Genomic DNA, 15,716 nt, shown 5'->3' on the forward strand with positions numbered 1-15,716 from the left:
AAATTAAACAACTTAATATACATAAAGTACTCAAAAGAGAACCCAGCACACAGTAAGCACTCAATAAATGTTGGCTATTATTTGTGACTTGGATCACTGCTGTGATTCCAACAGCTTGGACAGTACTCTGCACTGAGCAAGAACCTAATAAACATTTTTGAGTAAATTAATAGCAAAATCTCAGTGCTTAAGTGAGTCAGTCTTACAGATCAAGAACATTCCTAAAGGGCTGGTAGAGTGGCTCAAGTGGTAGAGCACCTGCCTAACAAGTGTGAAGCTGTGAGTTCAAACCCCAGTACCACCCCGCAAAAAAAAGAGCATTCCTAAAAGATAGAGTTGGGAAAGAGCGAGGAACTGGGGAAAGGTGCCTTCAGTGGGGTCAAAGCCTCCGTTCATATTCTATCTACCTTCAAACCCCAGTACCACCAAAATAAAACAAACAACAAAAAAATCACATTTCATCTACCACCCTAAATGGAAAAGGCTGCTGGTCACCGTGCGACATGATCTATATTCCTTTGGCAGCTAGGGAAATCCCCAGGTACCTCCTCCTCTACTTTCAAAAGTGCTCTGAATGTATTAACTCAGTTAACCCTTACAACAACTTTGAGCTAAACAGTATAATTATCCCTGTCTTATAGATGGGATAACTGAGGTGCACACAGGTTAAATAACTTTCTGAAGGTCATCCAGCTAATAAATAGGTAAATCTAAACTCAAACTCAAGAAATCATGCAATACCCAGGGTTCAATCCCCAGAACCACAATAAAAAAAATAGAAGATGACTCTGGTAGTGGGTAGAACTATGGATGGAAGGGGACCTAACAGTACACATCTGTGATCCCAGCTACTCAGGAGGCAGAGATAGGAGGATCTCAGTTCAAAGCCAGCACAAGCAAAAGTTAGCAAGATCTTATATCAAAAAAAAAAAAAAAAGCCAGGCATATTGGCACAGACCTGCAATTCCAGCTACTTGGAAAACAGAGGTCAGATGATCAAGGTTCAAGGCCAGCCCACGCAGAAGCCTAAGATCCTCAAAGAAAAAAACTAAAAAAGTGAAATGACCGGGAGTATGACTCAAGTGGTAAATGACATGCCCAGCAAGCACAAAGCCCTAACTTCTGCCAAAACTCCCCAGTAGCACCAAAAAAAAAAGGAATATGGGTAGAGGGAAGAATAAAAGGAATTAAGATTTATTGAGATCCTATCACACACCAGGCATTTCAAAACACATTAATCCTAATAAGCACATGAAACTTTCCTTCTTTTAGAGGACATCAAGTTCAGAGAGGAAATGAGGGCTTTGCCAAGAAGCTAATAAATGGTGCAATATGACTCTAGTTCAGTCAGACCTATGAGACTCCAAAATGTACACCTTTTCCCCTACTTTTGATGTTGCTGGGGAAGAACAGTTCAGAGGAATGATTAGGGCCTGAACTAAAGTAATGGCCATTAGATCTGGAATCAGCAATGGGATGGGTTTAAGAGTCTCTGGCTAGGAGCTTGGCTCAAATGGTAGAGCACCTGCCTAGCAAGGCCCAGAGTTCAAACCCCAGTACAGAGAGAAAGAGAGAGTATGTGTGTGTGTCTGGATATATGGCCACAGCAGTAGGTATTGTTCTAAACACTGACAGGTCAGATTTGTGCAGGCATATGCAAAGACTAATATTCCTACACATGACACATTGATGACAGCATTCATCCCCACTCATTCTTAGAAGACATACAGTGTCCTATTTCCCCTGTAACTTAAAAGGGCCCATTACATTTTACAACCCTCCTATTTCCTTCCCTTTCCTCTGTTTTTCTCTTCTGTTTCTTCTGGACAGCTTCAATCCTAGCCCCCAAAATTCTGCAGAATATCCTTCCCCCTGTCCCTTGCTAGCATAAACAAAAGCAACCCAGCAAGGTTTCCTCCCTGGGTTACAACTGCAACCTACCCTGACCAAAACAACATGTAAGGGCTAAGAAAAGAAATATCCATTGTGTGCCAAGCACATTTCTCTATACATATACAATAAGCCTTCAGTACATATTTGTTGAATAAATACATTTGATTCGAGATAGATTCTATGAATACTTGCTTTTCAGTAAATTTGGAAGATGAAGCATTTTCTCACAGAAAGAATGTTATACATAATGGCTAGGTTTGCAGGTTTATTTACACAGCAATGCAGCTGGACTATATGTTAATAGTACTATAACACTGTGTCTTAATGGGGAAATGCATAGTGAACTTGATTAGGAAATTGAGGTAACAAAGAACATATATTTCCTGCTGACATTCTCAGTGGCAGATAAGAATTCTCTGCCCCAGGGCTGAGGAAGTAGCTCAAGGAGTAGAGCACTGCTTCTCTAGTATGCGGAGGCCCTGGGTTCAATCTCCAGTAGCAAAGTAAAAAGATTCCTCTGTCCCACAGAGGCAGTGGTAGGGGTAAGAACACTACTCTCAACTCAAGGGCAGGCAACAGTAATAGGTGGAGCACATTTCAGGTCTTTCATATAAGGGTTATATTGAATCAAGTATCAGTATTCTGCTTATGAAAACAAAAAAGCACTAAAAACAGTATTATATTTTAGAAAGTCTTTTATATAAAAATCATTACTATCACAATAGTTTGGGATGAATGAACTCTAGTGCTCTGCTGATAGAAACATAAACTAAAACAAATCCTTAGGTTTCCAAAAAGATAATTTGACCTAATTTATCAACAGGCTGTGCTATAGTTTGGATCTGTCCCCCAAGGACCCAAGTGTAAAAGTTTCAGTCCTCAGCTTGGCACACTGAGAGGTGGTGGAAACTTTAGGAAGCAGAGCATAGCCTTGCCACATCACTACAAGAATGAAGACCTTTCTCAGCAAGCAGACTGTTGACCTTCCAAAAATGTTGACATCACTTTGAAGGAACATGCAGTTATTGTGAAGAGTCCCAGAGGAACCCTCTAGGCGGACTTAATCATATCAGTGTAGAATTTAGTCTCCTTGGAAAGAAAAAGAAGAGACAAATGGTGGGGAAATAGAAAAGAACTGGCTACTGCTGGCACTGTCTGTAGTCATGTACAGAACGTGATCAAGTATGTCACACTGGGCTTCTGTTACAAGATGAGGTCTGTGCGTGCTCACTTCCCCATCAATGTCGATTTTCAGGAGAATGGGTTTCTTGTTCAAATCCAAAATTTCTTGAGGAAGAAATACATCTGCAGAGTTCAGAAGAGGATAAGAGATGCTTGTTCAGTATCTCAACCCAGAAAGATGAGTTAGTTCTTGAAGGGAATGACATTGAACTTGTTTCTAATTCAGCTGTTTGATTTGGCTGAAATAAAGATATCAGAAAAAACTTCAATGGCATCTATGTTTCTGGAAAAGGAACAGGTCAGCAGGCTGATGAGATCTAAGTTATCCAGATACAGAAATAAGATACTGGATTATAAGACCAAGTTGTGATATTACTTTTTACTTTTTTCTTTTGGTGGTACTAGAGTTTGAACTCAGGGCCTCATGATTGTGAGGCAGGCACTCTACCCAACTTTTGATATTTTAAAGATGTAATACAAGGCTTCTATTGACTTAGGGATAAAAAAGAACTACAGCCTAGTGAAGGTGGTCTGGTCCCTGAAGGTGTGGCTCAAAAGGGATAGTTGGGCCTGCCCTTTCTGTTTCACTCTATTGCACCCAGCCATGAGTACAGCAGGCTTCTTCTACCATGTGCTCCTGCCATGAAGTATTGTGCCACCAAAGGCCCAAAGCAATGGAACCAATCAGTTATGGACTGAAAACTCCAAAATGGTGAGCCAAAATAAACCTTTCTTCTTTGTAGGTTGACTATCTCAGGTATCTTGTTATGGCAATGGAAAGCTGACTGAAATAGCCTTAAAATAGTCATACCCTTTAACCTAGAAATTCCACTTCTAAGAATATGTCCAAAAGAGGGAAAACGTACAGACAACTATACTGAGCTGTATGGCTAAGAATGCTTGTCATGATATTGTTAATATGAATTAAAAACTAGAGCTAGTATTATTGCAAGCCAAGTTGGTTACAATATAAATATCAATATGAAATTGATCAAACACATTATCATATCAACATTAAAAACAGATAGTTGGCTGGGTGTGAGGTACACGCCTATAATGCCAACCACTTGAGAGGCCAAGGCAGGAGGATCACAAGTTCAAGGCCAGCCTGAGTAACTTAGAGAGAGCCTGTCTCAAAATTAAAAAAATAAACAGAGAACTAGGGATATAGCTCAATGTTAGAGTGCTTACCTAGCATGTGCAAGGTCCTCAATTTCCTACTTGGCATTTCCTATGCATTTTCCCAGAAGACAGTGTAATACTACTATTAATATACAGTCCATCTGCACTGCTGTCTAAATAAACTTCTAAAGACTGACCTGAAAACCTAGCCATCAGTCCCAAGTATCAAACAAGGAAAAAAAATAGTGGTACACTTACAGTACCAAAAGGTATCTGTAATAAATTAGATGAAAAAAACAAACTATTCATAAAATGTACACTATAGTCCTATTTTTATAAAAATATTACATACCATTACATACACACTACTTGAGTAGGCAGAAATCAGGAGGATCATAGAGACCAGCCCAGGCAAAAAGCAAATTGCCCAACACAAAAAAGGACTGGCAGAGTGTCTCAAGAGGTAGAGTGCCTACCTAGCAAGCTTGAGGCCCTGAGTTCAAAGCCTGGTGCTGCCAAAAAAAAAAAAAGAGAGAAAAATAGGCTGGGCACCAGTGGCTCATACCTGTAATCTTAGCTACTCAGGAGGCAGAGATCAGGAGGAGCACAGTTCAAAGCTAGCCCAGGCAAATAGTTCACAAGACCCTATCTTGAGAACCCCTTCAGAAAAAAAAATAATAGGGCTGGTGGGATGGTTCAAGGTAAAGGCCCTGAGTTCAAGCCCCTGTACCACAAAAAAAAGAAAGAAATATATAAATTCAAGTACTAAGTACTATAAAGAAAAACTAAATCCTGAAAAGGAGAAATAACTAAATATTGCTTAGATTTTGTTTTCTACATTGACTATTTACTAATGTTCTATTTAGGAAAAAAGGAAATGTATTTCAGAATGCTTTTGAAGGACTCACACATCAGATCTGTTTTAAGATCTCTGAATGACTAAAATTTAAAGGGGATACTTGAGTTACTTGGAAAAATCACTTCCACAAAGTACCTCATTCCTAAGTGAGCTCAATAAAAGGTACTATAAATTTGTACAGATTACAAAACACCATGAGTCATGCTGGAGACCTAAAACTTCCCTATTCAATATAAAACAGCCTATTAAACCCCAACAGAGTTGTTTAGTTTCAATGCCAAAACTGCACAGATCTTTCACTCTAGAGACAACTGTTCAAGTCATTTTCTGGAGAAGAGAAAAAGTCTTATTACTTTCTGCGACTGCATTCAGTGATCCAAGCCAGTTCTCTTAGACTATAAAGTTTTAAGACAAAACAATCTGGAGATAAAGACAAAAGGAACCTAGAGGTAAAACCAGAGACATTATGAGCAGAATATTCTGGAAGTTCAAAGGAATACATTTCTAAGTGCTCCCTCTCTAAGTGATATAAGGATATGTGTTTGAAAGCCCAGACATTATGGACACTCCTATAGGAGGACAAGGGTGTAGGGGAGGAATGACAGTTTCTGCTGAGCTATTGCTACTCTGGCCTACCTCCCCCTACCCCTGCCTTAGCCAATAAATTTCATTCAGAAAACTTTGGTGCAGAGTTAGATGTACAGGTAATGATTCCAGAAGACAAGTCACTCCCACAGAGATGAACTCTATAAGCTTAGCTTCATTAGCACTGATCAGCCAAACCAAGAAGGTACCAGATAGATTTATACTACAAATCGCATACACACTAGCACTTGACTCATGTTGGCAGAAATCACAACACTCAGCACATGTGATATATCCTGATGACTTATCTTGCTGATTATGCAAAGATCTCTCTCCTATCAGATGAGAAAATAATCACCCTTGCTAGCATTTTTAAGAAGCAATTAACATGTTGGCCAAAAAAAACTATTTGGGGAGCTGGGGCTATAGCTCAGTGGTACAGAATTTACCTGGCAAGTGCAAGTCCCTGGGCTGCATCCTCAGCACCACACGGAAAAAAGAAAACCTACTTTGTCATAACCTTATACTCGAAATACTTATATGGTATGATTAGAAGATAACTTATATTCTTATCTATTTTTTAGAATACTTTTCATAACATTCTCTTTTTCCATATATGTCTCTTTTTATGCCAAGATCCAAAGAACAATTTTCATCATGAAGCAAGCACTCTACAAATACAGTCCAGATCTATACCCTCACCTACACCCAACCCCTCAATTACTTCAATGTCCTGGTTTACAGACTTGAGCTAATAAAGCTGGTAACATTCTCTCCTATTCAAAGTTAAACCATTGTCAGAATAGATAAAGATGAAAAATCAGCTTTTGGAAGTGTGTCAGAGATCAGTTTCAGGAAACGAGTTTTAAAGAAAGGAAATAACAATTCAAACTTGCCAAGGATAACTGTTTAGCCAGGTTGTTTTTACACAGATGAACAAGAATGAATTCAGAGAAGGCCTGTATTACATCAACCTTTTAGCGTTTTCAACTGGCAAGTTTCAAGTGATTTGTTATCACAAACAAGCAGAAGCTCAAATACAGCTATCTCAAATCCACTGAACTGCTGAGAATAAAACTGCAATAAATTCAAATGTATGTATGTTGAACAGAAATTTAGATTATCATTAATAATGCATGAAGCCCAGGGTTCAACCCCCAGCAGCAAATTCATAATTTGTTGGAGGTTTTTTTTTGGCCCAAAATCTGTTCTACAGTTGATGCTTTCTTAGTTTGAAAGCACTACAATGAACTTTGTCATCTCACAAAACTGAGGTTATGAAAATGGGCTGAAACCTTTAGAAAAGCACTTCTGGTAGGGCAAAATATGTGCTTTACACCTCCATTTCAAGCACACAAATTTCACAACACAGAAGCCACCCTTTAGTCAGTCTGTTTTAAAGGGGGATTTATTTTTTGTGTGGTCCTGGGCATAGAATCCAGAGCCTACACATGCTAGCTAAATAGGCACTCTGCCACTGAGCTACACCCTAGCCCCCAGAATCCACCTTTTTAATTCTAAAATATTGTGGGGAGTCAATCTACAACTAAATTCTACATTTTGGCTTAATATATGCTGTTGGATCTTTGAAATAAATTATTAAAGTACTTCTTAATGAGAAGCAGTGGCTCACACCTATAATCCAAGCTACATGGGAGATGGAGATCAACAGGATCATGGTTTGAGGCCAGGCCAGACAAAAAGTGCACAAGACTCCATTTCAACCAATGGCTGGACATAGCAGCATGTGCTTGTCATCGCAGCTGTGCAGGAAACATAAACAGGAGGATCAGGGTTCAGGCCAGACCAGGCACAAAAGTGAGGACCTATCTCAAAAATAACCAAAGCAAAAGGGGCTGGAGACAAGTGAAATGTTTTTTTAGGGGTGGTCCAAGGGTTTTAACTCAGGACCTTCTACTTGCTAGGCAGGCGCTCTACCACTTGAGCCACTCCACCAGCCCTTTTTTGTGTTGGGTATTTTCGAGATAGGGTCTTACAAACTATTCGCCTGGACTGGCCGTTTGAGATCCTCCTGATCTCTGCGTCCTGAGTAGCTAGGATTACTGGCGTGAACCACCAGTGCCAGGCTTAAAAAGCAATTCTTTTTTTTTTTTTTTTTTTTTTTATTTTTCATTTTTCTTTTATTATTCATATGTGCATACAAGGCTTGGTTCATTTCTCCCCCCTGCCCCCACCCCCTCCCTTACCACCCACTCCACCCCCTCCCGCTCCCCCCCTCAATACCCAGCAGAAACTATTTTGCCCTTATCTCTAATTTTGTTGTAGAGAGAGTATAAGCAATAATAGGAAGGAACAAGGGGTTTTGCTGGTTGAGATAAGGATAGCTATACAGGGCATTGACTCACATTGATTTCCTGTGTGTGGGTGTTACCTTCTAGGTTAATTCTTTTTGATCTAACCTTTTCTCTAGTTCCTGGTCCCCTTTTCCTATTGGCCTCAGTTGCTTTAAGGTATCTGCTTTAGTTTCTCTGTGTTAAGGGCAACAAATGCTAGCTAGTTTTTTAGGTGTCTTACCTATCCTCACCCCTCCCTTGTGTGCTCTCGCTTTTATCATGTGCTCATAGTCCAATCCCCTTGTTGTGTTTGCCCTTGATCTAATGTCCACATATGAGGGAGAACATACGATTTTTGGTCTTTTGAGCCAGGCTAACCTCACTCAGAATGATGTTCTCCAATTCCATCCATTTACCAGCGAATGATAACATTTCGTTCTTCTTCATGGCTGCATAAAATTCCATTGTGTATAGATACCACATTTTCTTAATCCATTCGTCAGTGCTGGGACATCTTGGCTGTTTCCATAACTTGGCTATTGTGAATAGTGCCGCAATAAACATGGATGTGCAGGTGCCTCTGGAGTAACAGTCTTTTGGGTATATCCCCAAGAGTGGTATTGCTGGATCAAATGGTAGATCGATGAAAAAGCAATTCTTGACTCTGCCTTTCCTTTCTAGTTTTGATGAAGACTACACATGCATGTGTGTGTGTGTGTGTGTGTGTGTGTGTGTGTGTCTGTGTGTCTGTGACATACAAACACACACTGAACATATTAACAGCTTCAAGTTAAAAATTGTGACTAATGTTTTATCAGTGACATCACCTCCCTTTGAAAGTGCTATGAATATGAATGTAAAACATTAAATTTGGATATATCAGCACAGAGAAAAGTAAACAAATCAAAAATTAGGGAATGTATGGTACTCCTCCTTCTTTCAAGGAGGATACATTCCAAGACCCTCGGTTGATGCCTGAAACCACAGACGATATTGGACCCTATAAATGCTACATTTTTCCTATATGTGCATACACAAATTTAATTTTCCATCTTAAGTATGCAATTATCATATACTGTGGCTGTAACTTTTGCAATTTAAGGTGCAATGTCAAAACTAACACGAAATTTTTTCCTTCTTCACTTTTTTCATTTTTATTAGCATATAAGAAAATTCCTTACTGTAGATCTTAACAGCTCGGCACACATTTTTTCCTATCCTTAGTAAGTTGAGAATGTTCATCTTTTCACTTAAGAAAGCACTGACAGCTTCTCTTTGCCATATGCAAATGGCCAGCATCACCACTCTTTCACTTTGTGTCCATTATTAAAATAAGGATTACCTGAACACAAGCACTGCAAGAGTTTGACAGTCTGAGATGGTGACTTAGTGACTTACAGGCAGGCAGCCTATACAGGCCAGATACACTGGGCAAAGGAATGGTTCACATTCTGGGTGGGATGGAGAAAGATGTCATCAGTGCAATTTTAAACTTATGGAATTGTTCATTTCTGGAATTTTTCCATCTAATATTTTCAGACCATAGTTGACTGCAGGTAACTGAAACCTCAGAAAGTGAAATTGTACATAAGGAGAGACTATCTGTGTTCAAAGATAATCCTATCAGCCAGGTGTGGTGGCACACACTGTACTCCTAGCACTGGGGAGCCTGGGGCAGGAGGATCACATGCTTAAGGCAAAACTGGGTTACATAATGAGATCTTGTCTCAAAAATATATATACATACATATACACAGACAGAGAGATTTATGGAATAAATGCCAAGTGGAGAAGACCGAAAAATATACATAAGCAAATATAAAAAATAAACATCACTTCTCTGCTTTTGGTTACCATCAAGTATAAAAAATAAAGAAAAGATTTGTTCACCATGAGATGTAACTAGTTGCTAACATGTTGAGGTGGTGGGGGGTAGGTACATGCACATATATGTATATAAGTCTAGAAGGCTATTATAACACATGCATATGTATAAATACGTATTTAATAAAAATGGGATACTATTCTGCTTTATAACATGCTTCTTTTCATTTAACACTATAAAATGAACATTTTTTTCTATGTTATTCCATCTGTTCTGGTCCTAGGGACTCACACACAGTAAAATGTAATATATAACAATAGCTAATACTTTTTTGTAGTGCTGGGGATTAAAATAGCTAGTACTTTTAACTAATTGAATCTCCACAATAACCCAATGGAATAGGTAGTATTATATCCCTCTTTGATAACATTGAGACACAGAGAGGATAAGGAACTTTTTAAAGGACATACAACCAGTAAGTGACAGAACTGAAATCTGAACACAGTGAGCCTGGTCCTGACTCTGCTTTTTTGGTGGTACTGGGGTTTGAACTCAAGGCTTTATGCTTGCTCTGCAGGAGCTCTACCACTTGAGCCACACCTCCGGCCTAAGACTGTGCTTTTGACACTAATATATATGTAAGCATTTTTCAACACTGGTGCTCCAATCCAGGGTCTTACACATGTAAGGCAAGTACTCTACCAGTAAGCTACATCTTCAGCCCTATATGCCATAATTTTAAAAGGCTGACTAGAAGTCCATTATATGAATGCACCATAATTTAATCAATCTACTATTCTTAGGTAAACTGTGTCTTAAAGATTGAGCAGGCTGATTCACAATAGCCAAGTTATGGAAACAGCCAAGATGCCCCACCACTGACGAATGGATTAAGAAAATGTGGTATCTATACACAATGGAATTTTATGCAGCCATGAAGAAGAACGAAATGTTATCATTCGCTGGTAAATGGATGGAACTGGAGAACATCATTCTGAGTGAGGTTAGCCTGGCCCAAAAGACCAAAAATCGTATGTTCTCCCTCATATGTGGACATTAGATCAAGGGCAAACACAACAAGGGGATTGGACTTTGAGCACATGATAAAAGCGAGAGCACACAAGGGAGGGGTGAGGATAGGTAAGACACCTAAAAAATTAGCCAGCATTTGTTGCCCTTAACGCAGAGAAACTAAAGCAGATTACCTTAAAAGCAACTGAGGCCAATAGGAAAAGCGGATCAGGAACTAGAGAAAAGGTTAGATCAAAAAGAATTAACCTAGAAGGTAACACACGCACAGGAAATTAATGTGAGTCAACTCCCTGTATAGCTATCCTTATCTCAACCAGCAAAAACACTTGTTCCTTCCTATTATTGCTTATACTCTCTCTTCAACAAAATTAGAGATAAGAGCAAAATAGTTTCTGCTGGGTATTGAAGGGGTGGGGGGGAGAGGGAGGGGGCAGAGTGGGTGATAAGGGAGGCGGTGGGGGCAGGGGGGAGAAATGACCCAAGCCTTGTATGCACATATGAATAATAAAACAATAAAAAAAAGATTGAGTAGGCTGAGCATGTTGGTGTCAGCCTATACTCCCAGCTACTCAGGAGACTAAGGCAGGAGAGTTGCTTAAGTCCTAAAAGAAAGAGGCTATATCTTAAAAATAAAAGATGAGTAGGAATTCTCCAAAAGAATGGAAGGAAATATCAGACCAAAGGGGCCATGAACAAAGTTACAAAGTAGTCAAAGCACATAGTATATTTGATAGAGTACTTTTGGTAAGGCTGGGGCACATGGTGTAAGTAGGGGAAAAAAGGAGGTTAGAAAGGTAAGCAAAGTCAGATCAGAAGAGATAAATTTGAAAGGTCCAAGTCTGGAGTCAGTAAAATGCTACTGCCCAACAATGGAATATTATTCAGCCATAAAAAGGAATGAAATTTCCAGATACTGCAACATGGATGAAACTTAAGGCATGCTAAGTAAAAAAAGCCAGAAGGAAGGGAAAATATTGTATGTTTTGTAAGGGTATCTGTAAGGGTATCTTTGTAAGGGTATCTGTTCCATCAATATGTACAATTACTACATCTCTAAAACATGTCTCATAAGTTGGCGTAGTGGCTCAAGTGGTAGAGCAGGTGCCTAGCAAGTGTGAAGCCCTGAGTTCAAATCCCAGTACCACCAAAATAAATAAAATAAATGCTTAAAAATGCCTCAAATAGGTAAATTCACAGAGACAGAAAGTACAGGCTACTAGGGGGTGGGGAGAGAGAAATGAAAAGCTATTGTTTGTGGTCAGGGAGTAGCTCAGTGGTAGAGTGCTTGCTTAGCACTGAGGCCCTGGTTACCAACACCAGGGAAGAGGCTATTGTGTGATGGATACAGAGTTTCAATTCGGGATGATGAAAACTGTTCTGGAAATGGATAGCAGTACTAGTTGTTCACCATTGCTAATGTACTCAATGCCACTGAACTGTACACTTTAAATGACTTAAATGATAAATTTCAGATTTTGTATACCTTACCACATTTTTTCTAAAAAGGCTGTTGACCAGAAAAGAAATGATTAGGGACTAAATGGGTAAATTTGAGAAATATTAAGAACCAGACAACAGACTTGATGATTGACTGAATCTAGGGTGAGGAAAAAAACAACTCTTGAGTTTATGAGTAGATAGGAGTGGCATCATTACTTTCTTTTTATAGATAAATAGCACCTGCCTAGCAACCATGAGGCTCCAAGTTCAAACCTCAGTACCAGGACCAGAAATACAAAGTAATTTGTCCAAAGTATCAGTTTGTTAACAGCAGAATTGGAACTGAAATACCAGACTCCCGATTAAAGTTTGGTAGTCTTTCAACAAAAGTGTAACACATCCAAAGGGAGTATTATCTCACAATTGCATAGCAACTCTATGTACTTTTACATACATTACTTCATGTGATATTCATTAACAACCTTCAAGTTAGATAGGTCAGATGTTGGCATTTTACTGACAAGCATACACTTAAATACAGTAAGGAAATGGACACAACTCCCTGAAATACTTAGCTAATACCTAAATTTTACCTGCTGGGTTAAAGTGGAGTCCTAAGGTGGGAAATGGGGAGATTCAAATGATGAACCTGTGGGGCCTACCACGCTGCTGCATGTAGTAGGTATTGACTGCAGGGAGAAAGGAAAAAGAAGTGGTTTAAGTAGCTTTCCCAGCTGCCATCTTGCATAACTCCATGACATAATTTTTAAGACTGTGACTGCTACCCCCCAGAGTTTTTAACACATCATCCCTGGATAAAATAAAGTAAGGAGGCTCCAACTTGCAAATCAGGAACTACTGGTAGACCTAGAGACCTCACCTCCTAGAGCTCCAAGCTGGTTTCCAAAAACATCTTCCCTCTGCCATATCCCCTCCCTGTCCTAAAGCCCAGCTAAGAGTCTCAGTGTGAAGGGAAGACAGCAGGGCCAGCAACTACTTGTCAGTGACTACACTGTCAGTATCACCCTAATCTCAAGACTCCAAAGATTAAATAATAAAAGTGGAGATCATCATCACTGTAACAAAAGATTTGGGAGGAGACAAAGATTGTCTTGTGTGATCATTTCTACCTATTTGGTAGAAAAAAATTCAAAAAAAATGCCAGGATAATACTGTCCAGCCTCCTTAGAACACAGTTATACTTACATTAAATCCAAAGGTAAGGAGAGACAGAGAATGCAGGTTTTAAAGCAGCATCCATGTGGCAATCCACTCATGCCTTAAGCCAAGTTCAGAGATAACTAACAGGTTATTTACTTCAGAAGTTTCTAACCAAGTTGTGTTTCGGTGCAAAACAAAACTGGGTCATAACTGGTCTGGCCAGTTGTTTCAACTATGGAAAATAATCTGATATTGACCAGATGCTTCAAATAAAGAACATAATCTAAAACAATCAGTGAAGAGCTGGGATGTGGCTGCACAGTCAAGCACTTACTTGCCTCGCTGTGCAAAGCTTGAGGTTTGAGCCCTACCACCACAAAAATAAATAAACCAAGCAACCACTTGGAGTTCTCCAATGGCCATGTCAAATAACTGCAGTTAAGATTCTCTTCACACTTGGAAAGGGAAAATTCATCACTGTTATGGAATTACGATTAGAAACAGAGGCTAGGGCTGGTGCACACCTGTAATTCTAGCACAAGAGGCTGAGGCAGGAGCCTTGTGAGTTTGAGGCCAGCCTGGGCTACATAGAGAGACCCTGTCTCAATAACAAGAAGAGAGAAAGAAGTAAAGGCTAGACAGATGTACTCAGTTTTGCTTGAAGACATTTTTGATGAAACCCTACCAACCATCACAGAATGTATTTTTCTCATTTCTTGCCTAATCTCCTACTTTTCCTGACCTCTCCTTGGACTTCCCACTGGTATTTCATGTGCACATTGCTTAACTTCTCTAATGTCACTTAGTGATGCTAGGATTACCAACCCCAGCCACTTGGCACAAATACCATTTTATTGCCTATGAAGTTGTGTCACTGAGAAAATTTCCTATAAAATTCTAAACTTAGCAAACAAATTAAGAGTGGAGATGAGACCAAACAGTATGCCTCCAAAGCCTGAGCTCCTAACCCTTGCCAGCAGTGTACCTAAAGGACTTTATCACAATTAGGGAGCTCCTCAATGAATCATTCAAAAAACAGTCCCCATCTCTCTCCTTCAATGCTCCTCAGCAATATGAAATTCTGACTACAATCAGGCAGTCTAACCCATGCTCTTATCATTCCTTTCCACAATTATTTGGATTGGTCCCCTTACTAGACTGCTCTCTTCTACGTATTTATATCCTATCACCTTACTAGTCTATAAATTCCACAAAGCAGGACTACACCCACTGTGTTCACTATCACACCCCTAGTGAGCAGAATAGCTACCCAGAAAATCACTGTTGAGTAAGTAAATGAACTGAAGTCCTATCTTCTCCATGAAAAAAGCATATCAAATACTCCTAGTCACTTTCTTTTTGAATTCCAAATGCCCTGGAATCAACATCATAGTTTAGTACCTAACCTCTCCATGTGTGATAGGTATTAGACTTCTTTCCCTGGCTAGACATCAGAGCAGATAAGAATTATGCCCTTTTGTGTATCTCACAGGGTCTAGGCAAACATTGTATACATAACAAACTCACCATAAAGATTTACTAGAGTGTGTCTACACTTCATAAAAATTCCATTTATACACAACTTTGTAAGAATGTGGCTATTTTGTAGAGTAGGTTAGACATTCATAAGACCCTTTCTCTTGCTGAAATTTTCTATTTCAGAACTCATTCAGCAAAACTATGATTCAGCATTTAGCAATTAAGGAAATAATCTGGAAAAACTCGACGGCCCAGAGTTTGTGGCTTGCTAATTACCCAAGCAGATTGTTACAAGTTTTCTTGGTAGGGAAGCAGAATGACTACATCACAGTGACTTGATTTGCTAGTTGTCATAATGAGTTTGTAGATGCCATGTTAGTAATAATGTAGGTGTAAAGTAGACTCCTAGGCCCTCTCAATCTAAGTTTTCCATTTTCTGTTGTGTAATTTACAAACTAAGTATCGTTTGCAGGTATTGATGGGCATACAGCTTGGTGTGGTCTACTAAATTTACAGTACAGAACTATAATTTATAATTTTATTATATAGGTTGCTAAAATTACTTTTATAGTAAATAATATATTAAAAAATGCTACTAACTAAACTTTACTGTACGTTTACAACTTGCCGGACATTCTTCTTCTGGCTTTACATATATTAACTCATTAACAATCCTATAAGATAGGTACTGTTGTCTCTAATTTACAAATTTGAATAAGGGCTGTAGATGTAGCTCACTGATAAAGGGCTTGTATGAGGTCCTAGGTTCCATCTCCAGCACTACAAAAATAAATACATAAATAAATAAAATCTGCCCAGAGTCACACAAGTAGCAAGTAAAGGA

General features: G+C 39.1%; 1 protein-coding gene and 1 pseudogene across 2 annotated transcripts in view; one reads left to right on the forward strand and one right to left on the reverse strand.

Annotated features, from left to right (window-relative positions):
- Atp7a (ATPase copper transporting alpha) overlaps nt 1–15,716 on the reverse strand; it is a 116,702-nt gene that overhangs the window by 95,105 nt on the left and 5,881 nt on the right. The window lies entirely within an intron of this gene.
- LOC141419456 (large ribosomal subunit protein uL6 pseudogene) lies at nt 2,844–3,396 on the forward strand (annotated as a pseudogene).

Source organism: Castor canadensis, chromosome X (assembly GCF_047511655.1).
Source record: "Castor canadensis chromosome X, mCasCan1.hap1v2, whole genome shotgun sequence".
NCBI lineage: Eukaryota > Metazoa > Chordata > Mammalia > Rodentia > Castoridae > Castor > Castor canadensis.